The 27,695-nt window shown below is 45.2% G+C and overlaps 1 protein-coding gene and 3 non-coding genes across 4 annotated transcripts in view; 1 reads left to right on the top strand and 3 right to left on the bottom strand.

Annotated features, from left to right (window-relative positions):
• Positions 1-27,695, top strand: part of LOC124716881 (G-protein coupled receptor moody-like) — a 193,940-nt gene that overhangs the window by 100,577 nt on the left and 65,668 nt on the right. The window lies entirely within an intron of this gene.
• On the bottom strand, positions 21,394-21,468 carry Trnas-cga. The gene has a single exon. It is a non-coding gene; the product is annotated as a tRNA-Ser (tRNA).
• On the bottom strand, positions 21,695-21,769 carry Trnas-cga. Its single transcript has one exon. It is a non-coding gene; the product is annotated as a tRNA-Ser (tRNA).
• Trnas-cga lies at positions 22,002-22,076 on the bottom strand. The gene has a single exon. It is a non-coding gene; the product is annotated as a tRNA-Ser (tRNA).

Raw genomic sequence — 27,695 nt, 5'->3', positions numbered from 1 at the left:
CTCAGTATTAGTAAAATGTAAGAAAAATAAAGTTTTCATATATATTCAGTACTAACTGTACAAAACCTTTATTTTTTTGTTGTTACACTGAGCATGCAAAAGCCCATATGAATAAGCCATTTTCGTTTTTTGGAAGTTCTTACATTATTGTAAGCCTAGAGATACTATATAGTATGATTGATTGTGAGAGAGAGAGAGAGAGAGAGAGAGTCATTTCAAGGGAAAAGTATGATGAAAATGTAGGTTGTGTGTTCTAGGTATTTATATAAATCTTTATCCTAGAAATACCTCACTGTCAAAACGCAATTTCAAAACCTTCAGTTGCAGAAGCACATAAAAACCAAAAGGAAAAAAAAGTTGTATAATAATGGTCACTGTTAGCAACAGCATAATCTGGCTGTGTTTTGTAGTTTGCTGGTGTGTTCCACGTGGGATCCGAAGCACGGACCCCACGGGGGTTCCCGGCATGCTCCACATGCCAAGGGAGAGGTGGAGGCTAGGGTCAGGGAGTCTGAAAATTCCAGCGCCGGCCGGGGATTGAACCCCGGCCCGGCTGGGGCTATACGCCCCAGCCGAGGCGCTGGAACGTTCCAGACTGTAACCACTAGACCACCGAGGACCCCGACCATGTGTGGCTCCGGCAGTCCTCCACTTCCTGCTGTGTCTGTCTCTGTGTTTACACCGGGTCTGGCCGGCTGGACTGTGGGTAGACGTGTTGGTTGTGTTGACCTCCGTGTGTCGGCCGATTCATCAGGTTGACGACACACTGGTCTGACTGTAGTTTCGTTTGATCGAATTCGTCATTTGTGTGGCAGTAACTGCTTTTTAATTATTAAAAGTTGTGTGTTGCTCTTAGTTTCCAGTGACTGCTGGTTTGGCTGTCCCTGAAAGTACGTCGATACAGTTTCAGGATTCTAAAAAAGCAGGCATCGCAGTTACGGTATAAAATTAGGTTTATTTTCAGCAAATTCATGTACGTATGCGAGTCCTTGCGATAAGAGTATTACCAAATGAGAGCGAATACCGTTCTTTTCTTTTTCATCGTTCGCCTTTTGTCGATGACAAATGATAGTGACATCGCAGCAGCAGAGATCTGTTTGCTCAGTTAAGCAATGATTTGTTTTATAGCATGGGTTTCCCTAGTGCAGTGCAAAAATGTTCATTTGGGCGCTAGACGGCGTTTGACTTAAACTGAATGTCGCAGGCACAGATAAAACGTCGTGCTACTTACAGTTGATGTTGAGATGTAGAATGTTAACAACGGGTATTTTTATATTTAATTAAAAACAGAAAGAAGTGGTAAGTGCGTTTCGTTACCTCACGTATATACAACTGAGCCTGGACATTCTTAAATAAAGGTTCAGTTATCTAAATATTAGATTACATTGTTGAATTCTGTTTCATTTTCGTCAGTAATGAATTACAATGACGTGCAAGTGAAAGCTAGCCCTTTTTTTTAAAAAAAAAAAAAAGTAGGATGTAATGCTTTCCGTGTGACAACAATATCAAGATCTTTGGATTCTGCCGAGATGGGGTGGTTTTGTGTGTCGACGACGCGGATAGTCGTGCTGAAGATGCAATCATCCCGGAGAGGTGATTGTCTGTGGAGAGGGTAGACTGACTTACGATCCCCGAAGATGGACAGCAGCCTTTACAGTATTTGCAGGCGCAACGTTACGGATGAATGCCTGATCTGGCCTTTTGACGTCAGTCAACATCGCCTTGCTGTGCTACTACCGCGAACGGCTGAGAGCACAGACATTACTGTACTGCCCTGCTCCCCCCCCCCCCCCCTCCCTCCCCAAGAGGTCGTGCAGCTCTCCTGTATGGCTAAATGTCGCTGGCAGCCTCTTTCTTTGTTTTAACTGGTCAGTGTTACGGTCGCTTATGTGCCTGGACTCTTGGTGGGGTTCTATCTTACCTTGCCACGAAACATTTGTTCTCAGTCTCCTTGTCCTGTGTATAACATTCACATTCTTCTAAGTGTCTTCACATACACTCACACAATAGTCTTCGTTGTCATTACCGTTCGCGGGGCATCAATACAAATTACTGAGACGCACCACGTGTTTTAACTCACTTATATTAAATGAAAAATGCAGAGGAGCTGCGAGTTACATAAGCTGCAAATATTGTGTGATACATATATAGCACTTCCCGAAGCAGAAACGTGTTTGTGCCATGAAACGAGTGCAGGACAGACATCAAATATTGTGGTATCAGTAACTTGCGTTTCTAGGCGCTTCAGTCTGGAACCGCGTGACTGCTACGGTCGCAGGTTCGAATCCTGCCTCGGGCATGGATGTGTGTGATGTCCTTAGGTTAGTTAGGTTTAATTAGTTCTAAGTTCTAGGCGACTGATGACCTCAGAAGTTAAGTCGCACAGTGCTCAGAGCCATTTGAACCATCAGTAACTTGGTCCATAGACATGTGGGGAAACCCATAATACACCTGCGGCTGTTACGTGATAGGACTGAAACTGTTGGCATTTCGACAGTTTTCCTTAACGATGGAGGCGCGCAGTTGCAGTCCATTGTCGACGGAAGCAACTCCATTTCGCCAGAGGCCACGTACATTAGTACCTTCTGTGCAGTATTCCTACGTCCTCCAAATTTTTGGAAGACCTTCCGATTTATTATAGAAAATACGAAAACTTGTGTAAATTTTCCGAACTCCCTGAAATTGTGAATTAATCTTCCATCGTCGACAGTATATGCTGCTACATAACAATACCTGTCAGTTCTATCAAAACGAACCATTTACTGCCGCTATACTGCTACGAAATTGGTTGAACACGAGGGCCAGACAAGCAAACGCTGCGCAGCTGATGTACAACAAAAAGCGTGCACGGGACTGGGCAGTTCCTGACTTTCACCAGGTGACATCATAAGCTTGTGCAAGGTAGTGGAGATACGATTTCGATTCGGATTATGAATCTGTAATGACAGTGCCCAAAAATGTAAAATATGCTACGAAGTATAATGCCCAGTGTTAAAAAAAAAACAACGGTGTTTAGCGGTTGGCCCAGAAGCAACAAGAAATGTCCTTGCAATGCCTACTGCTGTGCATGTGGTGGTGACCTAAAAATTACGTCTCGGAAAAGTGATTTTGCAAAGCACGCGAGTGGTAAGAAGCATGTAATTAATTGATTTTGAAAAGGTAACCTAATCTTACCAATATGTAATCAGTCTGTGTAAGCTCAAGATTACATGATACGGTTAAAGCCAGTGAAATTCGCGTTGCCGAGCATAATTTACCACTTCGCGTTATTGAGCGTTTACCTAAACTAATGCAGGCATTCCGTCCTGATTCACAAGTTGCAAAACAAATGGTTCAAATGGCTCTGAGCACTATGGGACTTAACATCTTAGGTCATCAGTCCCCTAGAACAAGGACATCACACAACACCCAGCCATCACGAGGCAGAGAAAATCCCTGACCCCGCCGGGAATCGAACCCGGGAACCCGGGCGTGGGAAGCGAGAACGCTACCGCACGACCACGAGATGCGGGCAGTTGCAAAACACATTCATTGTGGCTGAACAAAAGTAGCTGGAATCATAAATATTGTTATAGGCAAGGCAATTTCCGTGAAACTTTCTCTTAACTTGAATCAACAGGTATGGGGTGCGTAATAAGACATTTGTGTTTGGCAGTACGCGTTTTGAGTGAAGCAGACGAAAAAACTGATGCCTTTCTAAGACTGATTCCACTTACTGACGCTACTAGTGGTACATTACATCAGGAGATTATCAAGTTCTTCTGTGACAATAATATTCCTTACAAAGAGAATGATTGCTTTCGCAGCGAATGGGGCGCTATTTTAGGGGCCCATCATTCCTTATACGCTTTGTTTAAGCAAGATATTCCGGAACTGCTCATGATGAAATGCATTTGCGCCTCCACGCTTATGTAACCATTCCTTGAGGCATAGAGGACCTAGCGAGGGAGGTGTGTAATTATTTCGAATGGTTCAAATGGCTCTGAGCACTATGGGACTCAACATCTGAGGTCATCAGTCCCCTAGAACTTAGAACTACTTAAGCCTAACTAACCTAAGGACATCACACACATCCATGCCCGAGGCAGGATTCGGACCTGCGACCGTAGCGGTCGCAGACTGAAGCGCCTAGAACCGCTCGGCCACACCCGCCGGCAATTATTTCGAGTGTAGCTACAAACGTATTGGTAAACGGAAAGAGTTTCAGAACAGAAGCTGCGGATAATTCGCGTTACATCTGGAGCTGTGGAGAAAGTTGGCTCCAGAAGCCGCCGCCAATTCCAGGGCTGTCAAACTTTCGTCTCCACGGTGATGAGATTACCGCACCTCTGATAAAGTGACGGGGGAGGGGGGCGGGGGACTGCCCCCTCCCCTCCCCTCCAACCCTTGCTACGGCTCGCTCGCCGTCTGCCCGACCCCCTTAATCCGCTTCCTCCCGTCCACGTTGTTCCACCACAACGAGACGAAGGACAAGCAGTTTAGTCTCTCACAACCTCGGAATTTTTCGCAATAGTATCCGTGTACAATATTTTCCCGGTGTTCAGGAGCCTCACTTTTGAGTGAAAACTCGAACTTTCGCAGGTGCTGCGCATCAGCTTCATCACGAGGTCACTGAACCGTGAGAATCGATGTCTGTCTCGTATGCGAACACCTCAACACTTGGTCGTCCAGTGGTAAGTGCGGGCCTGGAAACAAAAAGGTTATGGAATCGAATCTCAGCGAGACAACGGGATATTTGAGCGTTCCTTTAACCTAGACTTCATCTCTCAACTTTGTGAAGATTCGCCAGCGTAGCTCGGATTCCAAGATGAACTGTAGGTGCCATTTCACTGTAGGGATAAGTTAGGCACACGCGAGCCACGGAGTGGCCTCCAGCTTACGAACTTGTTTGAGGCCATTGATTCACAAGTAAGTTTTCTTCTCAAGTGTAATGCGTCTACGTTATAACAATTATCACAGCCAACGCTATAACGCGAACTGCACCAATTTTGAATTCCCCCGTTACGGTTAACAACATGCGACTGGTTGATTATTAAGGTCTTATATTTGCTTGTCTCTTACATTGAAATAAGTATGTTGGGAATATAAATAATAAGAACGACGAAAATTATTCTACAATCTTTCGTGCTTGTCGTTAGTGAATTTTTCATTCAAATCTCTGTGTAGCAACCAAATATGAAAAGGTTCTACCACAAAGTCCGAACATAAAAGCACAGAACGCTATAGTATCGTTTCTATTAAAATCGCCGGCCGGTTCTAGGCGCTTCAGTCTGGAACCGTGCGACAGCTACGGTCGCAGGTTCGAGTCCTGCCTCGGACATGGATGTTTGTGATGTCCTTAGGTTAGTTAGGTTTAAGTAGTTCTAAGTTGTAGGGGACTGATGACCTCAGATGTTAAGTACCATAGTGCTCAGAGCCATTTGAACTATTGAACTGACTACAAAGTATAATTCCCTTGATATAACAACGCCAAGACCTTCGCTCGTCTGTAAACAATCTCTGAAGAGAAAGCAACCACTCCAACCTTCTCTGAAAACCAACCCTCCCTATTATCGTTCATTAGCTGAACAAAACTGTCACACCCGTGTAATGACCGAGCGAGGTGGCGCAGTGGTTAGACACTGGACTCGCATTCGGGAGGACGACGGTTCAATCCCGCGTCCGGCCATCCTGATTTAGGTTTTCCGTGATTTCCCTAAATCGCTCCAGGCAAATGCCGGGATGGTTCCTTTCAAAGGGCACGGCCGACTTCCTTCCCCATCCTTCCCTAATCTGATGCGACCGATGACCTCGCTGTCTGGTCTCCTTCCCCCAACAAACCAACCAACCGTGTAATGTCTGCTTCTTGATGTACTTTATTGCCGTTCACTACACATCCACGCGTGGCGTGGTCGGCATATCACTCCGATTTTCCGGTGCGGACGCCGCCAGTATTCTCTCCTCTGGGTTTCTCTGAGGACTCACTGGTTACGTAAGCTGCTGCACCACGTGCCAGGTTCAATTTCTAAGATGCTCACTCTGTCTCTTCCTTCCTGTACTCTTTCATCTATTCACTATGTTTTTTCTTCCTGTCTCCTCATAACGAGACCAGTTTATTTCACTTTTCAACCTTGGCATCCTTCCATATTCAATACTTTGTCCGTAAACGCTTATTTCTTCAGCTTTTATATTATTTTTTTTCTAAATCTTTTATTTCATTTGATGGATCCACCTTGGCGTTGACTTCCTATGACACAAATATTTGAATCGCTTTGTGGTTAATCTACTCCATTGCATTCTATGTAAATGCGCAAGACGTGTTTATATAAATCGCTTCTGGTATGTTTTCTATGTTTCAATAAATTTCATCATTACTATGTAATTCCAGCGTTCCACAGTTTTTCGTGGACCTAAGACTTTGCTAAAGAGTGGTCTTTCTATTATTTCTAGATTATACTTTAATGCTAGATATTTGCTTGCACATAAACATTCTGCCTTCACTACTGTAAGCTGTAAAAGTCTTTAGTTATACTATATGACCTCCTGCGGGTCTGGGGGTTAGAATAAGCCCGAGGTATTCCTGCCTGTCGTAAGAGGCGACTAAAAGGAGTCTCACACGTTTCGGCCTTTGTGTGATGGTCGCCTGTAGGGTTCTACCTCCATTTTTCAAGATTTTTCCGAAGAGCGGGACAATTGGGGAAGGGCGCCTTACATGGTGCGTAGTGTCAATCACGCGCTGCACCTTCCAGGTTGCAGTATCGCTTTCTGCACTCTAGGCAATAATGGACTTCTTAGCTCATTTGCGCCCAATACACAGCGTGGTAGCGTACCCTGTACGTTGTAACCTCCTTAGATTGTTTGCAGATGACGCTGTAATTTTCCGTCTAGTAAAATCATCAGACGATCAATTCCAACTACAAAATGATCTAGAGAGAAATTCTGTATTGTGCGAAAAGTGGCAATTGGCACTAAACAAAGAAAAGTGCGAGGTCATTCACATGGGTACTAAAGGAAATCCGATAAATCGCACAAATCTAAGGGCTGTCACTTCGACTAAATACCTAGGAATTACAATTACGAGCAACTTAAATTGGAAAGACCACATACGTAGTATTGTGGGGAAGGCGAAACAAAGACTGCGCTTTGTTGGCAGAACACTTAGAAGATGCGACAAACCCACTAAAGAGACAGCCTACATTACACTTGTCCGTCCTCTGCTGGAATACTGCTGCGCGGTGTGGGATCCTTACCAGGTAGGATTGACGGAGGACTTCGAAAAAGTGCAAAGAAGGACAGCTCGTTTCGTGTTATCGCGCAATAGTAGTGAGTGTGTCACTGATATTATACGCGAGTTGAGGTGGCAGTCACTGAAACAAAGGCGGTTTTCTTTGCGAAATTTCAATCGCCAACTTTCTCTTCCTAATGCGAAAATATTTAATTGACACCCACCTACGTAGGGAGAAATGATCATCATAATAAAATAAGAGAAACCAGAGCTCGAAAGGAAAGATTTAGGGGCTACTTTTTCCCACGCGCCGTTCTAGAGGGGAATGGTAGAGGAGCAGTATGAACAGGGTTCGATGAACCCTCTGCCAGGCACTTAAGTGTGAATCGCAGTGTAACCATGTAGAGATAGATGTAGACCACACAGGGATCGCTCTGCTGATGCCAACGCCGTGAACTCCCCACATATGCCAAAGAGTAGATGCCCGTGACCCTGGGACTCGCGGCAATGGCCATCCTGCCAGGTGGCCTTTGCTGCGGCTGGGTGGTGCCTGTGGGGAGGGCAGCTGGTCGGCATCATGGCAACAGGGCGGATGAAGCGACATGAAGCGTAGTATGTCATTTCTTGCTAGTGATCAAACACCAGCAGTCTCTTAGCGATCAAGGTCTAACTTCAACGCTAAGAAATACAACCCCAAATCGTGTCCCTCGCCCCTCCCACCCACCGACCACACCATGGGAGGAACGCCAGGCTAAGGATGGCAGCGAAGCTTATTCACCCCAGTACCTCGTATGTACGAGTGTTGATGGGGAATCTTTCTTGTCAATGAAACCTCAGTTTTTTGGGGAGCATGTAGAGGACACGTTTGGGGAGGTGGAGGGCTTGTCCAAAATGCAGTCAAGATCAAGGTGATTGTCTACTGCTGTGACGTAAAGCCATATATCCCTCCCTCTATGCGGTGCTTTAAGTGTTGGAAGTTCGGCCATATGTCTTCCCATTGTACTTCTAGCGTCACCTGTCGGGATTGTGGGCGTCCTTCACATCTCAATACTCCCTGTGCCCCGCCTCCCATCTGTGTCAACTGCAGAGAGCACCATTCGCCTTGCTCGCCAGACTGCAGGATTATCCAGAAAGAAAGAAAAATAATGGAATACATGGTAGTTACTCGGCCATTGATTTATCAATTTGCAGCCCAAGACTTCTCCCATCTATCCACTGGAGAGCACATGACGACCTGTGTGGTAGTGGCCACTTCCCCATCTTCCTGCCACTGCCCCAGCATCAAGCCCATAGACGCCTGTTCAGATGGGCTTTAAACAAGGCGGACTGGCAAACTTTCAACCACTGCTGTCACTGTTCAATCTCCCGCACATGGTAACGTCGATGTGATGGTTGAGCAGGACACTACAACAATTGTTTCTGCGGCAGAAAACGCGATCACTCGCTCTTCAGGATGCCCGAGGCGTAAGGCAGTCCCTTGGTGGTTGCCGGAAGTAGGTGAAGCAATTAAGGAACGTCGGCGAGCTCTACAGCGGCATACTTCCCTGGAGCACCTCATAGCCTTTAAACGGCTCCGTGCCCGCGTTCGCCAAATTAACGACGGAAGCAGGAGTGTTGGGTGAGATGCGTCTCGACCATTGGGTACCATACGTCATCTTACCAAGTCTGGGCAAAGATCTAACGTCTTTTTGGGTACCAGACCCCAACAAGTGTCCCTGTCATTAACATTAGTGGCGTGTTATCTACAGACGCAAACGCGATTGCCGAGCATTATGCTCAAGCCTCTGCATCAGAGAACGCCCCCTTCAGCCTTTCGGCACCCTCAAACGGAGGATGGGAAGCAAAATCCTCTCGTTCACTACGGGGCACATTGAAGCCTATAACGCCCCATTTACAGAGTAGAAGCTCCTCAGCGCCCTAGCACATTGCCCCGACACAGCTCCTGGGCCAGATCGGATCCACAGTCAGATGATTAAACATCTCTAGTCCGACTACATCTCCTCGTCATCTTCAACCGAAATCGGTGCTATGGCGTCTTTCCATCGCAATGGTGAGAGAGCACCATCATTCCTGTGCTCAAACCCGGTAAAAACCCGTTTGGTATGGATATCTACCGGCCCATCAGCCTCACCAACTTTCTTTGTAAGTTGCTGGAACGTATGGTGTGTTGGCGGTTGGGTTGGGTCCTGGAGTCACGTGGCCTACTGGCTCCATATCAGGGCAGCTCTACCACTGATAATCTTGTGTCCCTCGAGTGTGCGATCCGAACAGCCTTTTCCAGACGCCAACATCTGGTTGCCGTCTTTTTTGACTTACATAAAGCATACGAGACGGCCTGGTGACATTATATCCTTGCCGCATTGTATGAGTGGGGTCTCCAGGGCCCGCTCCCGAATTTTATCCAAAACATCCTGTCGCTCGCGTGTCCAGGTCGGTGCCTCTCATAGTTCCCCCGTATTCAGGAGGATGGCGTTCCGCAGGGCTCCGTATTGAGTGTCTATTTTTAGTGGCAGCAGCTATCGGGCCGTCGGTCTCACCCTCTCTGTATGCGGAGGACTTCTGCATTTCGTACTGCTCCACCAGTACTGGTGTTGCTGAGCGGCGCCTACAGGGAGCCATCCACAAGGCGCAGTCATGTGCTGTAGCCCACGTCTTTCTGTTTTCTGCATCGTCGTGTGTCATGCATTTCTGTCGGCGTCGTACCGTTCATCCAGAACCTGAACTTTACCTTAATGACGATCCACTCACTGTAGTGGAGACGTATCGATTCTTAGGACTGGTTTTCGACGCCCGATTGACTTGCCTTCCTCATCTTCGTCAGCTTAAGCGGAAGTGCTGGCAGCATCTCAATGCCCTCCACTGCCTGAGCAACACTAACTGGGGTGCAGATAGCTTTACGCTGCTGCATCTCTACAGAGCTCTTGTTCAGTCCCGCCTTGGCTATGGGAGTCTGGTTTACGTCTCGGCGGCACCCTCAGCGTTGCGTTTACTCGACCCAGTGCACCACTGTGGCGTTCGACTAGCAACAGAAGCTTTTAGGACGAGGCTGGAGTCCCTCCATTGCAGGTTAGGCGTGCCGGACCTGGTCAGGGCTTACGATTGCAGTTCGCGTCCCTCTCCTCGAGGTCCACTTACGTTCACGACCATGGTGTCCACCGCAGATTCTTCTGGACCTTTCTCATGGCCCCTGAGGATTCCGTTGACCCTGCTCTCCGATATCACTTCCTCTCGATTCTCGACATGTACTGGGGCCATAAAGTGGCATACACAGACGGCTAGATGGCTGATGGTCACGTAGGCTTTGCATATGTTCCTGGAGGATATATTTAACAGCATTCCTTGCTCGATGGCTGTAGTGTTTCCACTGTCGAGCTGGTGGCTGTATCCCCTGCTCTTGAGCACAGCCGTTCATGCCCTGGCGAGTCTTATCTCCTGTGTACTGACTCCCTGAGCAGCCTACAAGCTATCGACCAGTGCTACCCTCGCCATCCTTTGGCAGCGTCCATTCAGAAGTCCATCCATGCCCTGGAACGGTCCCGTCGTTCAGTGTTGTTTGTGTGGACCTCAGGACACGTCGGAATCCCAGGCAACGAACTTGCCGACAGGCTGGCCAAACAGGCTACGCGGAAACCGCTTCTGGAGATGGGCATCTCCGAAACTGACCTCTATTACGCCGCAGGGTTTTAAGGAGACGGAATTGCATAACAGTATGCACAACAAACTGCGTGTCATTAAGGAGACTACGAATGTGTGGAAGACTCCCATGCGGTCCTCTCACAGGGAATCAGTTGTTCTCTGCCGACTCCGCATTGGCCATACGTGGCTGACGCATGGTTACCTCTGCCATCGTGAGGACCCACCTCGGTGTCGGTGTGGCTCACAAATGACGGTCGTCCACCTCTTGCTGGACTGCCCACTTTTAGCCGTTCTGTGACGGACTTTTCACTTTCCCAGCACCCTACCTTTGGTGTTGGGCGATAATGCCTCAACAGCAGCTTTAGTTTTACGTTTTATTCGTGAGGGTGGGTTTTACTCATTTGATCTAAGTTTTAGCGCACGTCCTTTGTCCCTCTGAGTCCTCCACCCTATTGTTTTCAGGGTGGAGATTTTAATGTGTGTCAGAGTGACTGGCTTCTCCTTTTTATTCTCATGGTCAGCCAACCATAGTAATCTACTCTCTTGTTTTGGTCTCTTCTATATGTTTCTTGCGTCTCTCTGTGATTTGCTTGTCCGATTTAGTCCATTTTAATGTTTTTTGCCCCTCTGTCATTCTTGTGGTTTTCTCCTTTCTTGCAGCTGTGTTTTGTATGTCTCGATTATTTTACTCCCACCATTGTGGAATTATTTTAATCCGAACGAGGGACTGATGACCTAGCAATTTGGACCTTCCCCCCCCCCCCCCCCCTCTTTTAAACCAATGAACCAATTATACCATATGCTCTTCTAATTTTACGCATGCTTCCCTCTATAGCAGCCTCTTCCAAACCATTTACTTGGATTATCTTCCCAAGATATATAGATTTTTTAATGTTTCCCATTCGGCTAATTGCTCTTTCTAGAAATGTCTGTGCATTTTTCCAAGTTCGTTAAACAGTTGTATTTTTCTGCAGGAATTCTTAAGCCGATCCCATTATCTATTTCCTGTAAAAGAATAATTTGTGTTATTGTGGATGTCGCATTTTCAAAAACTATAGCAAACTCATTTGCAAATGTGTGCCAGTTTTTTTTTTCCTCTTCGCAACATTATTGTTGAAATCTTACATTCATTGAGTTCTTTCATACTAAAATCCCCGGATTTTCGTTGTAGCTCCTTAAACACGATTTTACATCATAGATACCCAGCAATGAGAGAACATATACCACGAAACTGCAAAAAAACAAAAAAAAGAAAAGAAACTGTGAAATGAAAACAAAACAATAACCACTGTATGGCCTATAACGTGCTTGGCTCGTCAATCACTGTATGAGTAGGATTTCTGCGAGCTTTCAGCTGGTCCCAATGTAGGTGTCCAGCACACACCTCAGGCCATTCCATCCCTGCAGCCGGGAGAAACATGTTGACCAGTTGAGCGCTGTGTGCTGGTGCATTGTCATCGTGGGAAAGGGAACTATCGCAAGAATGTTGAGTGCAGAGCTGGTCCAGTGATCGTAGGCGCCTGTTCCTATTCCGTCGGTAGCGACGAGACGTGTCCCACGACCGTATACGACACCAGTTGGCCCAAAATGTGCCTGACCCACTTCGCTGCCAGACTGGTGGCTCTGCTTAAAGCTGAGACGTTCATCATTGTCACCACACATTTCTGCGACGATCACCAGACGCCGCACAAATCCTGTACTCTCCGGTGAAGGGAAGCTGACGCTGTCGATACAGGTACCAGTTCAGGTGTTCACGTAGCAAACTTCTTCGTACACGACGGTGCTGGAGGGTTCCTACTGTTATTCGCAACGATCGCCTGAAAGACAAGTCGATTGTGTTGCGACGGTTGCGTAATGTCTTTCTTGACACGGAACTCCCAGTTGCCTCCAAGAAAGGCGGTGCACAGTTGTATTCTGACTGACGAATTTATGGGCCGTAATCTGCAGCCAGGACATGAAGTTGTTGAGCGCAAGCTACTGCAATGATTCAAATCTGCAGTGTTTTGTGTCTCGCATGTAACGTTGTTTCTGGGATGGGTGGCAATTCTCTGCCAAAGATGAATGTGGATGCCGGATTACCGGCCGCGGTGGCCGAGCGGTTCTAGGCGCTTCAGTCTGGAGCCGCGCGACCGCTACGGTCGCAGGTTCGAACCCTGCCTCGGGCATGGATGTGTGTGTTGTCCTTAGGTTTAAGTAGTTCTAAGTTCTAGGGGACTGATGACCTCAGAAGTTAAGTCCCATAGTGCTCAGAGCCATTTGAACCATTTTGATGCAGGATTAGAAGGTGGTTCATGGATACAAGAACTTATTTATTGCTGTTTATTTATAATCATTGGACTTCGGAGCTGCTAAGTATCTCAGCACATGTGGGAACTGCCAGATCCCACCCGTGTTGTAGTCCCAAGGATGCCCAAACGTCTGAATGCTCGAGATTATAGACAGAGATACGATGCATGGTGACAGTGGAGATTTACGTCATTAGTTCAACACTGACCACCACAGATTGGACATCACATTGCTGGCCGGCTGGCCAACGATGACTTCAGGCCTGGAAGGGTTTTAATACAGCTGCTCGCGGAAGTGTCTGGTTTTGCGTGTCACAGAAACGCTCTGCAACAGAAGCAATAACCAGAGTGGCTCCCCAAAGGCTGACCCCAGGGCATTAACAAGTGGAAAAGTGTCGCGGAAGCGTCTTGATGTTGCTGAGGGAACATGTCCGTGGTTCGTTCCTGGTGCTCCAAGCCCTGCTACAGTTCATCCCGTCGCACACGCTAGTGGATAGAATTCAGAATCGCATCGTTAGGCAATACACGAATGTGGCGGACAACCGGTCTAGCGTCAAGTAGACTGGGAATGTGCACCTTCTTAGCCTGAAATTACCGTTAGGGTCACATTGACACTCCGAAGAGTGTACGCAATATGTGTTGTGCACAAGTAAGCAGAAATACCCATTATTGTACGATTACATGGTTGCAGAATAATCGTTGGAAACAGTTGAATCTATACAGTGATCAAAAAGTCAGTATAAATTTGAAAACTTAATAAACCACGGAATAATGTAGATAGAGAGGTAAAACTTGAAGCACATGCTTGGAATGACATGGGGTTTTATTAGAACCACCCCACATTGCTAGACGCTTGAAAGATCTCCTGCGCGCGTCGTTTGGTGATGACCGTGTGTTCAGCCGCCACTTTCGTCATGATTGGCCTCCCAGGTCCCCAGACCTCAGTCCGTGCAACTATTGGCTTTGGGGTTACCTGAAGTCGCAAGTGTATCGTGATCGACCGACATCTCTAGGGATGCTGAAAGACAACATCCGACGCCAATGCCTCACCATAACTCCGGACATGCTTTACAGTCCTGTTCACAACATTATTCCTCGACTACAGCTATTGTTGAGGAATGATGGTGGAATGGTTCAAATGGCTCTGAGCACTATGAGACTCAACTTCTCAGGTCATTAGTCCCCTAGAACTTAGAACCACTTAAACCTAACTAACCTAATGACAGCACACACATCCAAGCCCGAGGCAGGATTCGAACCTGCGACCGCAGCGGTCTCGCGGTTCCAGACTGCAGCGCCTAGAACCGCACGGCCACTTCGGCCGGCAATGATGGTGGACATATTGAACATTTCCTGTAAAGAACATCATCTTTGCTTTGTCTTACTTCGTTATGCTAATTATTGCTATTCTGATCAGATGAAGCGTCATCTGTACGACATTTTTTGAACGTTTGTAATTTTTTTTTTTTTTTGGTTCTAATAAAACCCCTTGTCATCCCAAGCATGTGTGTCAATTTGTACCTCTCTATCTACATTATTCTGTGATTTATTCAGTTTTCAAATTTATACTGACTTTTTGATCACCCGGTATCTGCGAGTAGGCATGTGGAGCGGTTCAAGATAGAAAGACCACATAAAACTAACCACAGTTCAGGCAGATGCCAAACCGAGATTCATTGGAAGAATTCTCAGGTAATGTAGTCCATCAACAAAGGAAGTAGCTACAAAGAACTCATTTGACCTTTCATAAAACCAAACTGGTCATCATGTAGCGCGTCTTCAACATTGTTTTTCATTCTTCTGTATATTATTCTTGTCAGTAGCATGGATGCATGATTCGATTGTGTCACAATTCTCGCACTTCTCGTCTCTTCAATCTTTAGAACTGTATGGATGATGTCTTTTCGAAAGTCAGATGAACGTCGCCAGACTTACACATCAACACACCAAAGTGAATAGTCGTTTTTTTGCCACTTCTCCCAGTGATTTTAGAAATTCCGATGGAATGCTATCTATCGTTTCTGCCTTATTTGATCTTAGGTCCTCCGAAGATCTTTTAAATTCTGGTTCTAATGCTAGATACTCTATCTGGTCCCTGTCGACGCCTGATTCTTAACCACGGCTATTTTTGTGTGGTGATAGCGGTGGTTCACATGTTTGTTACCGAATGTTGGGTTTCCGCTTCCCTGTCTAATGTGTAATGGACGGGCCCCTCCGTGCTAACATACGCTTACTCCGATTGGCAGCTACGAGTTTAGAAAGTGCTCAGAAAATACGCGCACATAAACTTTTCTTATTGCTTCGCATTTTCTGAATCTGTCACTTCCTTCATTCTTTCGCGGATTTCTCTCGCAAGATAACCAATATTTCCCAGACGCAGAGATTACTTACACCGAAGAAAAATGGGGGAGGTGTATTCTCGCCTATTTCTGCCTCCCCCTTCGCTTCCCAATCTCGACCGCGTACCTTTTGCGGTACCGCTGGTACCGTTTTGCGAGATTCGGCTGGGGGCTTCTTTCCTTCGCAGCGGACGCGGCACTAAAAGGCCGATAAAAATAAATTCGCTTCTGTCGCGCCGAGGGATAAATCCCCTCAGAGCGCACGCGCGCCCTGATTTATGTGTTTTGATGTACTTTTCTGCCCTCACACCGCCGAAACACACTTCCGCCGCGAGCGAAGCCCATCAGTCGGGCTGCGTATACGCTCGCCGGAAACCTATTTCAGCTTACGTAGATCTCCTTACCAATAAAATACGCTACGCTTCTAAATACACATGGCCTGACATAAAAAGTAAAGCGATCTGTTTCAAAATTACTGCAGGATAGAAAAGTCAGTTCGGTAGTGGAAGGAGCCAGGAGCGCACACACCGACAAACGTACATTTACTGTCTTTTACAAAATTTTATCACATTTAATTACAGTGGCCAACTTGAAAACAACAATAAACGCCACCAAGAGAAACAATTATTTTCCTTTATGACATTCAGTATACACATTGAGCTATATACAATTCTTTTGTGGAATCCAATTGCTCATAACAGTCCGATCAGATCTCCCAAAATGCAGTGGGCTGTCTCAGATTGGTTAATTATGATACACAGGGAATCAGCCTCTTCAGTAATGTAAACCACATGCAAGAAAAAATTACAACACGTCTCGAAATGAAACAAGACACCATATGCTTTGCATTCTAAAGGAAGGAGTAATGTTAACTTAGAACGAAGTAACGGAACTAAAACAAATCTTAAATCGGCGGCACAACTGGATAAAATGCTACCATAGATAACCAGATTCTACCAGTGCTTGGACAAACATCACGCATTAAATACATTCATCACAAAATCTCTCTCTCTCTCTCTCTCTCTCTCTATATATATATATATATATATATATATATATATATATATATATATATATAAACTCTAAGGGCAACAGAACACTAAACTTGAGCAGAATTATAAAGTATATTTCTCTTTAAAACAACTGAAAGGAGAAGCACTTAACAAGGCAAGGTGCCTGCTGATATATGTATATTTCTCTAACAAAGATTAGATAAATAAGCATAAACATTAGTGCACGAAAACCGAAACCAAAATTCGGGGAACCGTTTGACCACACAGTGTACCTACTCCCAGTGCAGATTTGAACAGAATGCTCTAAAACAAGATCAGCCCGTGGCCTACTTCAATCCAAAACAAAAGAAACGTCATCATCGGTCACAATATCAATTCAATTGGCTCTGAGCACTATGGGACTCAACTGCTGAGGTCATTAGTCCCCTAGAACTTAGAACTAGTTAAACCTAACTAACCTAAGGACATCACAAACATCCATGCCCGAGGCAGGATTCGAACCTGCGACCCTAGCGGTCTTGCGGTTCCAGACTGCAGCGCCTTTAACCGCACGGCCACTTCGGCCGGCGGTCACAAAATCATTTCACTTTTTTTATTGTAGCTCTAGATTTCAGCTAACAATGCACCGATCATGAGTATGTTCTAGGTAGTTCAAATGGCTCTGAGCACTATGCGACTTAACTTCTGAGGTCATCAGTCGCCTAGAACTTAGAACTAATTAAACCTAACTAACCTAAGGACACCACACACATCCATGCCCGAGGCAGGATTCGAACCTGCGACCGTAGCGGTCGCTCGGTTCCAGACTGTAGCGCCTAGAACCGCACGGCCACTCCGGCCAGCGTTCTAGGTAGTCATCTACACTCAACGTAACTATAACTTTTAAGTATTTTATCCATCTTCAGCAACTGTAGTTGTGTGTAATGAAATAATAAGCAACCAGCTGCATAAAAGAAATTTAATTTCTTTACCGGTTTCGGTCACTTAGTGCCATTCTTCACAAGGCTGTAAAGGAAAATACACCACAAATAAGAAGTCAGATAAGAATAGTAAAATTGGGAACGAAAAGCTTAAAAAATATTTTAAAAATGTTACATATTGACGCCTATCGCATTATTTGCGAGTGTCTGTAGTAAAGTGCATACAGCAAAATGCCATGGTCCTAAAAACTATATGCAGTAGAAATAAGTAATACAATACTGAGTCCATTAACGCCATAAGAGCTCTTAGATGCATACATGTAAATCACGGTGTCACATTGTCCAGCGAGTGCAGCAAGATGGAGGTTCCCTGATGTTTTGGGGGGGGGGGGGGGGGGGGACGGGGCGACGTACGCCGCTGGTGGTCATGGAAGGCGCCGTAATGACTGTACGATACGTGAATGCCATCCTCCGACCGGTAGTGCAACCACATTGGCGAGGTATTCGTCTCCATGGACGACAATGCGCGACCCATCGTGCACATCTTGTGAATGACTTCCTTCAGTATAACATCGCTTAACTAGAGTGGCCAGCATGTTCTCCAGACATGATCGCTATCAAACATGCCTGGGATAGATTGAAAAGAGCTGTTAATGGACGACGCGACCCGCCAACCACTCTGAGGGATGACGTTGAGGAATGGGACAATCTGGACCAACAGTGCCTTGATGAACTTGTGGACAGTATGCCACGGCGAATACAGGCATGCATCAGTGCAAGAGGACGTGTTACTGGGTATTAGAGGTACCAGAGTGTAAAGCAGTCTGGACCACCACCTCTTAAAGTCTCGCTGTATGGTGGAGCAATAAAAAGGGCGGAAATGATGTTTATGTTGATCTCTATTCCAATTTTCTTACAGGTTTCGTAACAGAGGTGATGCAAAACGTTTTTTGATGTGTGTATAATAGAAAAAAAATGGCTGAAGGAGTAAGTTCAATCACTGAAGCGCAGAGACAGTAAAAATATTCATACTACTGGTGTAACTTTCAGACCTTCGTTGGTCGGTTCTCTCACATTTAGCGAAACACGTAAACGCAAAGAGTTGGGGAAACAACGGCATAATTGTTTTGGCCGCAGAGACTTTCGTTCGACTGAAAAAACTGACGGAACGAAAAAACAATCGACTGTCCTATCTCTACATTAACTTCTCCAGTCGCTACTGACTGTCCGTATGTTGAGCTTTTGGATGTGCTACAGTGTTTGTGTGCCTTAGTTACGCCTCATGGCCAGAAAGCGGAGACACACACTGGGGGTCAGTGACCCTGTGGGCTACGCCCCTGACCGCAGAGCTGCGGTTCGCCATATTTCAGATCCCCCATTGTCTGGCCTGGCCACGACTGCAGGCAGCAGGGAAGGGCCAAGGGCTGCGTAACTGACCTGCCTACCCGTCTGCCGCGATGTCCCAGCATCACGACAGTCTCGCCAACTTTGCTCTAAGCGTTAATTTTTCATATGTCCCCTAGCAATACGATATTGTCTCACCCGTAACGATGTATTCGTCATATTATGCATTGTGTTAATTACGCCACTTACGCTGTAATACGTTTTATACTTACTATACAATCCAACATTTTCTTCTTCTTCTTCGCGGATGGATCACTTAGGACCACGCGTAATCAACATTTGTTGGCCTTCCTTTTCGCCCAGTATTCCTTCACAAACAACGAATGGGCTAGCTTTCGTTGCGTAGACCACGTTTGTCGGTTAGTTTTTCTCTCTTCTTCCTCAAAACCCCGTGTGTTCGTGATTTTTCTGATTTTAATTCTATCGTGTAGTTTTGGGGACCCTAATTCTCTCAGGTCTTTTTCTGTCTTTGTACCAGTTCGGTCTTGTAGTTTTTTTCTTTAAAAATGTATGGATTTTGTGCGTTAACCTGTTTGAGCCCATTCTTTCTAAATGCCCCATGAATTGGATTCTTCTCATGCGCATTGTGTCTGTTATTTTGGAGATATTTTTATATATTTCTGCATTGGGCTTTGGATAATGCACACCATCTTTAGTTGTTGGTCTTAGGATTTTCCTCATTATTTTACGTTCTTTCACTTCTAATTCCTCTTTTAGTGTTCTGTGTTGAAGGTTTAGTGTCTCAGATGCGTAGAGAGCTTCGAGTTTAATTACTGTTGTGTAGTGTCATATTTTGCAGTTCCACGAGAGACTCTTTTTGTTGTAAATGTTTTTTGTTAATTGAAACGCTGTCTCCGTTTTCTGTACTCTTGATCTGACAGATTTCTTTTCATTACAATTTTCTGCAATCCATTAACCTAAATATTTAAATTCTTTTACTCGAGAGATGTAGTTATTACCAATTTTGAGATCAGAAGGTGCAGCAGACCTTTATTGGTCGGTTCTCTCACATTTAGCGAAGAGTTGGGGAAACAACCGTATAATTGTTTTGGCCGCAGAGACTTTCGTTCGACTGAAAAAACTGGCGGAACGAAAAAACAATCGACTGTCCCATCACTACATCAACTTCTCCAGTCGCTACTGACTATCCGTATGTTGAGTATTTGGATGTGCTACAGTGTTTGTGTGCCTTAGTTACGCCTGCAGGGCCAGAAAGCGGAGACACACACACTGTCTCACCGCATCTTGCCATATGACCGTTATGGTCCAACATTTATAAATAGTTACGACACTTAATTTTTCCGTCGGTGCCTGTCGGGAAATGTTAGTATTTTTAATGAGGAAACAATTCCGAACGTTCTGCAAAATTATATTTATAAAGTAACGAACCGTCTTTTGTCTTCCTAGGCCATCTTAAGGAAACAACTGAATACTGCAAACACAGATAAAGTGGCGTGCGACTTACGCAGATATTATTTGAACAGAAGATAAGAAAATGATAACATACAGAATGTTTACAAACGAAACTATTACATATTTGTCACGTAGATATACTTTTTTAGCTACCATAACTATTTCTAAGTGACAAAAAATGTAATGCTTTCTCCCTTTGTAAACACTCTTTACGTCATCATTTTCGTATCTTCTGCATAAATAATATCTGTGTAAGTCGCACGTCATTTTATCTGTGTCATCTGAAGATGACTTAAGAATCCGAAACCTGGTTCGTTACTACATAAATGCAATTTCGCAGAACGTAAGGAAGCGTTTACGATTTGATAACGCCAATAGAAAACAAATATAAAGAATTATAGGTACGCTGTTTGAGTCACTGTTGTTTATATTTTAACGCCACTCCGCACCTACGTGGTCACGCCATCATCTTCAGACGGGTTATGCTGCTTCATTTTCTCCCTACATAACACGCACGTGTTGGCTGTTGAGCACGCCGCGCTGAGGCAGGCAGATATGTATCGTCTTGCACTGGCGCAGAGGCGTTAGCGTTATTTGAACCACTGTTCTGTACTTATGTGGCGTATGTATACTTTCTGGAAGTCTAGGCGAATACATCCAAATACTCAACATACGGACAGTCAGTAGCGATTGGAGAAGTTGATGTAGTGATGGGACAGTCGATTGTTTTTTCGTTCCGCCAGTTTTTTCAGTCGAACGAAAGTCTCTGCGGCCAAAACAATTATACGGTTGTTTCCCCAACTCTTTGCGTTTACGTGTTTCGCTAAATGTGAGAGAACCGACCAACAAAGGTTTGATGCACCTTCTGATCTCAAAATTGGTAATAACTACATCTCTCGAGTAAATGCTGCCTTAGCGAACTCCACTTGCTTGTCACTGAACGCTGTACATTGTTATACAATATTTACATTTCAAAGAGTCTGGTCATATGGCAAGATTTGCTTCAAAGCTGTGGAGACATATTAATATTGTCTGGTCTCCTTCCCCAAAAAACAACAACAACAACAACAACATATTAATATTATAGGATCTTAATTCCATCTTTTAGTACAGTACTGTGAAGTTAATTACTTTTAAAAAATTAAATTAAATTGAAACTTCCTGGCAGATTAAAACTGTGTGCCCGACCGAGACTCGAACTCGGGACCTTTGCCTTTCGCGGGCAAGTGCTCTACCAACTGAGCTACCGAAGCACGACTCACGCCCGGTACCCACAGCTTTACTTCTGCCAGTATCTCGTCTCCTACCTTCCAAACTTTACAGAAGTTCTCCTGCGAACCTGGCAGAACTAGCACTCCTGAAAGAAAGGATATAGCGGAGACATGGCTTAGCCACAGCCTGGGGGATGTTTCCAGAATGAGATTTTCACTCTCCAGCGGAGTGTGCGCTGATATGAAACTTCCTGGCAGATTAAAACTGTGTGCCCGACCGAGACTCGAACTCGGGACCTTTGCCTTTCGCGGGCAAGTGCTCTACCAACTGAGCTACCGAAGCACGACTCACGCCCGGTACCCACAGCTTTACTTCTGCCAGTATCTCGTCTCCTACCTTCCAAACTTTACAGAAGTTCTCCTGCGAACCCGGCAGAACTAGCACTCCTGAAAGAAAGGATATAGCGGAGACAGAGACATGGCTTAGCCACAGCCTGGGGGATGTTTCCAGAATGAGATTTTCACTCTCCAGCGGAGTGTGCGCTGATATGAAACTTCCTGGCAGATTAAAATTGTGTGCCCGACCGAGACTCGAACTCGGGACCTTTGCCTTTCGCGGGCAAGTGCTCTACCAACTGAGCTACCGAAGCACGACTCACGCCCGGTACCCACAGCTTTACTTCTGCCAGTATCTCGTCTCCTACCTTCCAAACTTTACAGAAGTTCTCCTGCGAACCTAGCAGAACTAGCACTCCTGAAAGAAAGGATATAGCGGAGACATGGCTTAGCCACAGCCTGGGGGATGTTTCCAGAAATCGGAGTCAAAGTGATGCGGTGCGGACATGGAATCGGTTCCAGTTGACAGGTAGTGTTGAAGACTTCAACCGCACAGGCCGTCCTTGTGGGATAGGTGCACAGGACCATCGACATGAACGACTTTTCAGTCAAACGAACCGTGGACTGAGTGCTCCAGAACTAAATTCGGCGTTGGACGAAGCTACAGTGAAAGGTCTCTGTTGGATTCCTTTCATGTTGATTTCTTAAATCTGTTGTCATTTACGGCATACATTCTACTTCTAAATTTACTGTGGTGTTTCTGACTATCTGGGAGGAGGCTGAGCAGTGGAACGTGTTACTTTTACATATAATCAAGAACGATGTGTCACATTACTGCACTTTAAAACGCAGTTATATGTAATTCATGTCACACATTCTCATACGGAACCTACATCCGCGTTCTTTTATATACTGTATATGATAAGATACTGTCATCCCCCTTCCCTTCTGCGTGAAAGGATGAATGAGCAAATGTATTTCTAATTGCATGCTCGATGGTAGCAGACAAGCCGGTCTGCTAGAGAACAGTAGGACCAACGCCGGAACAGGTAGCTACGCTTTCTAAAAGCAGAGAGGTTTCTATTCTTGATATGGTCCTGTCTGTCCCTTGTCATGTTGGTATAGGAAGCTGCCTCTCTGGTCACTTCCGTTTGTATCTGTGAATCACCCTCGGTAGGGGCCCACAGCAGTCTGTCTGCAGCGAGAGTCTGAAGTGGTAAGATCTCCGGCTAAGCGCGTGTCTGCTATGTCCGTAGGACAATGGATTTCTTAAGTTCAGCCTAACTGAAAATTTAATCACCTTTATTTCAGGTTTAAATCTAAAATACCTAATGTTATCTTAAATTGCTATGCAGTGTAATTCGAGTGTGAAGTTCAGAATATCTTCCAGTAGTTGCTTTGTCACTACTTTGTGAGTAAAGTGGAACCACGTGTTGATGACCCGTAACTCTAACTAAGATCATCAAACTTAAATACGAATGTGTGTGAGGTTATAACGTCTCGTCTTGACAATATTTTTCAATATAGCAACTTTTCTTTATGTTCAACCCACGTGGGGTGTACTGTGTGAGACCAGTACCACGTGCTTATACAATTGTTTGACCCATCAGATTAATAGTATGACGATAGTAACCAGTTCGAGGTTTTTTTCTTTTCGATGTAATTTATTTTAATTCTCGAAATTATTGTGGAGCTACACTCTTTGTGTAAACCAAGTTGACCACGTGAAGTATGTGGTGTAATCATCAAAGTAGCCCTCAGCTATTCTTTTCGGGAAGATTTCATAGAGAGTTAGTATGAATTTAGTATACCAGTGTGTGGTAATTTCATGACGGACAGGATTGCGCTACGACCGTAACTTCTTTGGGTGAAAATTGAATCGGTTGGTTGTGGTTAATTTCCTCTTGCATATGTTTCAACGTTCCTCGTGTGTTATTTTATGAATGCAGTGCTGTACGCAGTCTGCCAATCTTGGCTCCATATTTGATGTGTTCCGTAAGATTACAAACTCACATTTTCCATAATCCTAAATAAGGCACCAGTTTAGTTATGAATCACGTTTAATATGCTGTAATTTTAACGGTACAATGATCAATGTTAAAATAAATGTCTAAATATAAACTGATTTATTTCTTTTTATTTAAATTGTCTTACATATACGTATATATATATATATATATATATATATATATATATATATATATATATATATATATATATATAAAAAATCACTGGTTGTCGTAAGATGACTATTAAAAGATGATAATTAATGTTAGTCTGGTTGGCAGTTTGGTTAACGAGACTGGATACCTGGTGAAACAGTTGCTCAGTAATGCAAGGATAACTTCCCCAGATAGCTCACAGCTTTTAACCCGCTTTTATTATCTTGAATGTCAGCACCGCTTTCAGAACAACTTAATGCATTAACCTAACAACGGGACGTCACGTATCGCATCAAAGTGTTGGGAGACGATTGCATGATGCGCATCTACATTCCGAGCTACCATAGCGAGAACCGAGCCGCACACCGCAAGTCCCATGGACTCGGTTACAGATGGAAAAGAAATCGTGCAGGACGAACGCCCCAGGATTGGCGTCGAGTGTTTCTCACCGACGAAACTTGGATCTGTCTGGACCCAAATAATCTGAGACAGCCCAGTAAATTAGAACTGCTCCAACTCTGTGTTTCACACGTGCAACGAGGTGGTAGCGGAGTGACGCTCTGTGGTGCATCACATGGGGCCACCGTACGCTTCTCGTTGTTGTCGAGGGATGTCTCACTGCTTTCCGTATAGGGCCGAGATTCTGCAGTCAACAGAGTGGGACCGTATCGCCAACATTTTGGTGACAATTTCGTCTCGATTGAAGATAACTCGTGTGCTCATCATACTTTTATTGTGAACACGGTCCTCCAGCGTTCCAGGATCATCAGGATGCAGTGGCCCACCTGTTCTCCGGACAGAAGGCCAACTGAACATGACGAGCTGTTTTTGGTCGTTGACAACGCGGCTTATACAGAATCGCCATTGAATAGTGGGACAATTTGGATATCTCGTCGGTGGTATGCCACGACGAATTCAAGCTTATATCCGACCGAAGGAATGTTACACCACGTATTGACGTGGCTCAGAACTACTGTCTCGTAGGAGACAGACGATTTTGTCGTCACACAAATTCTTCGAACTAATTTTATTCTGACACGCTACATGTAAATTATACACTACTGGCCATTAAAATTGCTACACAAGGAAGAAATGCTGATGATAAACGGGTATTCATTGGACAAATATATTATACTAGAATTGACATGTGATTACATTTTCACACAATTTGGATGCATAGATCCTAAGAAATCAGTACCCAGAACAACCACCTCTGCCCGTAACGGCCTTGATGCGCCTGGGCAATGAGCCAAACACTGCTTGGATGGCGTGTACAGGTATAGCTGCCCATGCAGCTTCAACACGATACCACAGTTTATCAAGAGTAGTGACTGGCGTATTATGACGAGTCAGTTGCTCGGCCACCGTTGCCTAGACGTTTTCAGTTTGTAAGAGATATGGAGAATGTGCAGGTCAGGACAGCAGTTGAACATTTTCTGTATCCAGAAAGGCGCGTACAGGACCTCCAACATGCGGTCGTGCATTATCCTGTTGAAATGTAGGGTTTCGCAGGGATCGAATGAAGGGTAGAGCCACGGGTCGTAACACATATGAAATGTAACGTCCACTGTTCAAAGTGCAGTCAATGCGAACAAGAGGTGACCGAGACGTGTAACCAATGGCACCCCATACCATCACGCCGGGTGATACGCCAGTATGGCGATGACGATTAGACGCTTCCAATGTGCGTTCACCGCGATGTCGCCAAACACGGATGCGACCATCGTGATGCCGTTAACAGAACCTGCATTCATCTGAAAAAATGACGTTTTGCCATTCGTGCACCCAGGTTCGTCGTTGAGTACACCATCGCAGGCGCTCCTGTCTGTGATGCAGTGTCAAGGGTAACCGCAGCCATGGTCTCCGATCTGATAGTCCATGCTGCTGCAAACGTCGTCGAACTGTTCGTGCAGATGGTTGTTGTCTTGCAAACGTCCCCATCTGTTGACTCAGGGATCGAGACGTGGCTGCACGATCCGTTACAGCCATGCGGATAAGATGCCTGTCATCTCGACTGCTAGCGATACGACGCCGCGTTGGGATCCAGCACGGCGTTCCGTATTACCCTCCTGAACCCACCGATTCCATATTCTGCTAACAGTCATTGGATCTCGACCAACGCGAAGAGCAATGTCGCGATAGGCTACAATCCGACTTGTATCAAAGTCGGAAACGTGATGGTACGCATGTCTCCTCCTTACACGAGGCATCACAACAACGTTTCACCTGGCAAAGCCGGTCAACTGCTGTTTGTGTAAGAGAAATCCGTTCGAAACTTTCCTCATGTCAGCACGTTGTAGGTGTCGCAACGGGCGCCAACCTTGTGTGAATGCTCTGAAAAGCTAATCATTTGCATATCACAGCATCTTCTTTCTGTCGGTCAAATTTCGCGTCTGTAGCACGTCATCTTCGTGGTATAGCAATCTTAATGGCCAGTAGTGTACATGTACCTGAGAGCAAGTTTTTTGGTTTTCCTTGGCATGAGTTTCGAAATAACGGGTTGATGCAAAACTTTTACTGATGTGTGTAAAATGATGACCACTGTGGCACTCAGCATTTGATTTGAAAGAAAGACCATCCAAACGACGACACATCTTGCTACTGGACAGTTTCTGACTTTTGAAGAAGGAGGACAAGAAGGAGAAGGTGATTACAGGTTGACCATGAGAACTTTGGTAGGGAAGGCGAATGGGCGACTACGGTCTGTTGGGAGAATTTTAGGAAAATGTGGTTCATCTGTAAAGGAGACCGCATATAGGACGCTGGTGCGATGTATTCTTGAGTACTGTTCAAGTGTTTGGGATCCGTAGGAGGACATCGAAGCAATTCAGAGGGGGGGCTTGAAGATTTGTTACTGGTAGGTTTGAACAACACGCAATTGTCCCGGGAACTCTAATGGGAATGACTGAGGGAAGGTGACGATCTCTTCGAGGAACACTATTGAGAAAATTCAGAGAACCTGCGTTTGAAGCTGACTGCACAACGATGCGACTGCCGCAAACATACATTCCGCTTAAGGACCAGACAAATGAGATACGAGAAATTAGGGCTCATGCAGAAGCATATAAACAATTGCTGTATTTGCCAGTTATGTGATTCGTGTCTTTAATTTTGCTCGTATGTGACATTTCAAATATATAAATTATTTCAGAATTATATTTGACTTCACATGTTTCTCAGCTCGAGAGAAACTGGCTGTTATCGAAATCGCGATACATACTTTCGCCGAGGTGGTGTTTTGTGGCCTGGTAATGATTTTGAGATTTACTTAGCAGTCGTCACAGTGTTTCCCAACGTGAGTTCGGGGGGGGGGGGGGGAGGAGGAGGGGAGGGGGGAAGGCTTTCTTAGGCAAGAAACATTTGGAGGGCCACAAGGGAGTTCCTAAGAATTGTCATTAATCTGTGATCATGAAGTGATTAACCTCCATTCATACCGCATGCAATGACAGCAAATTACAAACTACCGACATAGAGAAAGCAGACCTCTTAAGATGTTCGGGCGGAGCTCCAGGCGAAAGGTCTGAGATGAGATGCAGACCTGCCCATCGCTCCGGTAAGGCCTGTACTACACTACGACAATTGTTTGACAAAAAAAAAAGATCAAATTTCTTTGACAACGATCTATGAACGTGGCGCAAAAAAGGGGTATTACAATATCGACATATGTTTCGTAAAATATCAAGATGGCCGACAACAACTCGTTATTATGCGCTGCAATTGCCAGTACCACAATTTCACTTTGTGTGCTTGGAAGAAACGCGGCGGCAAAAAA

Source organism: Schistocerca piceifrons, chromosome 9, assembly GCF_021461385.2.
Source record: "Schistocerca piceifrons isolate TAMUIC-IGC-003096 chromosome 9, iqSchPice1.1, whole genome shotgun sequence".
NCBI classification, from domain to species: Eukaryota; Metazoa; Arthropoda; class Insecta; order Orthoptera; family Acrididae; genus Schistocerca; species Schistocerca piceifrons.
The sequence above is the reverse complement of the archived record's forward strand: the minus strand, read 5'-3'. Positions and strand labels throughout refer to the sequence as shown.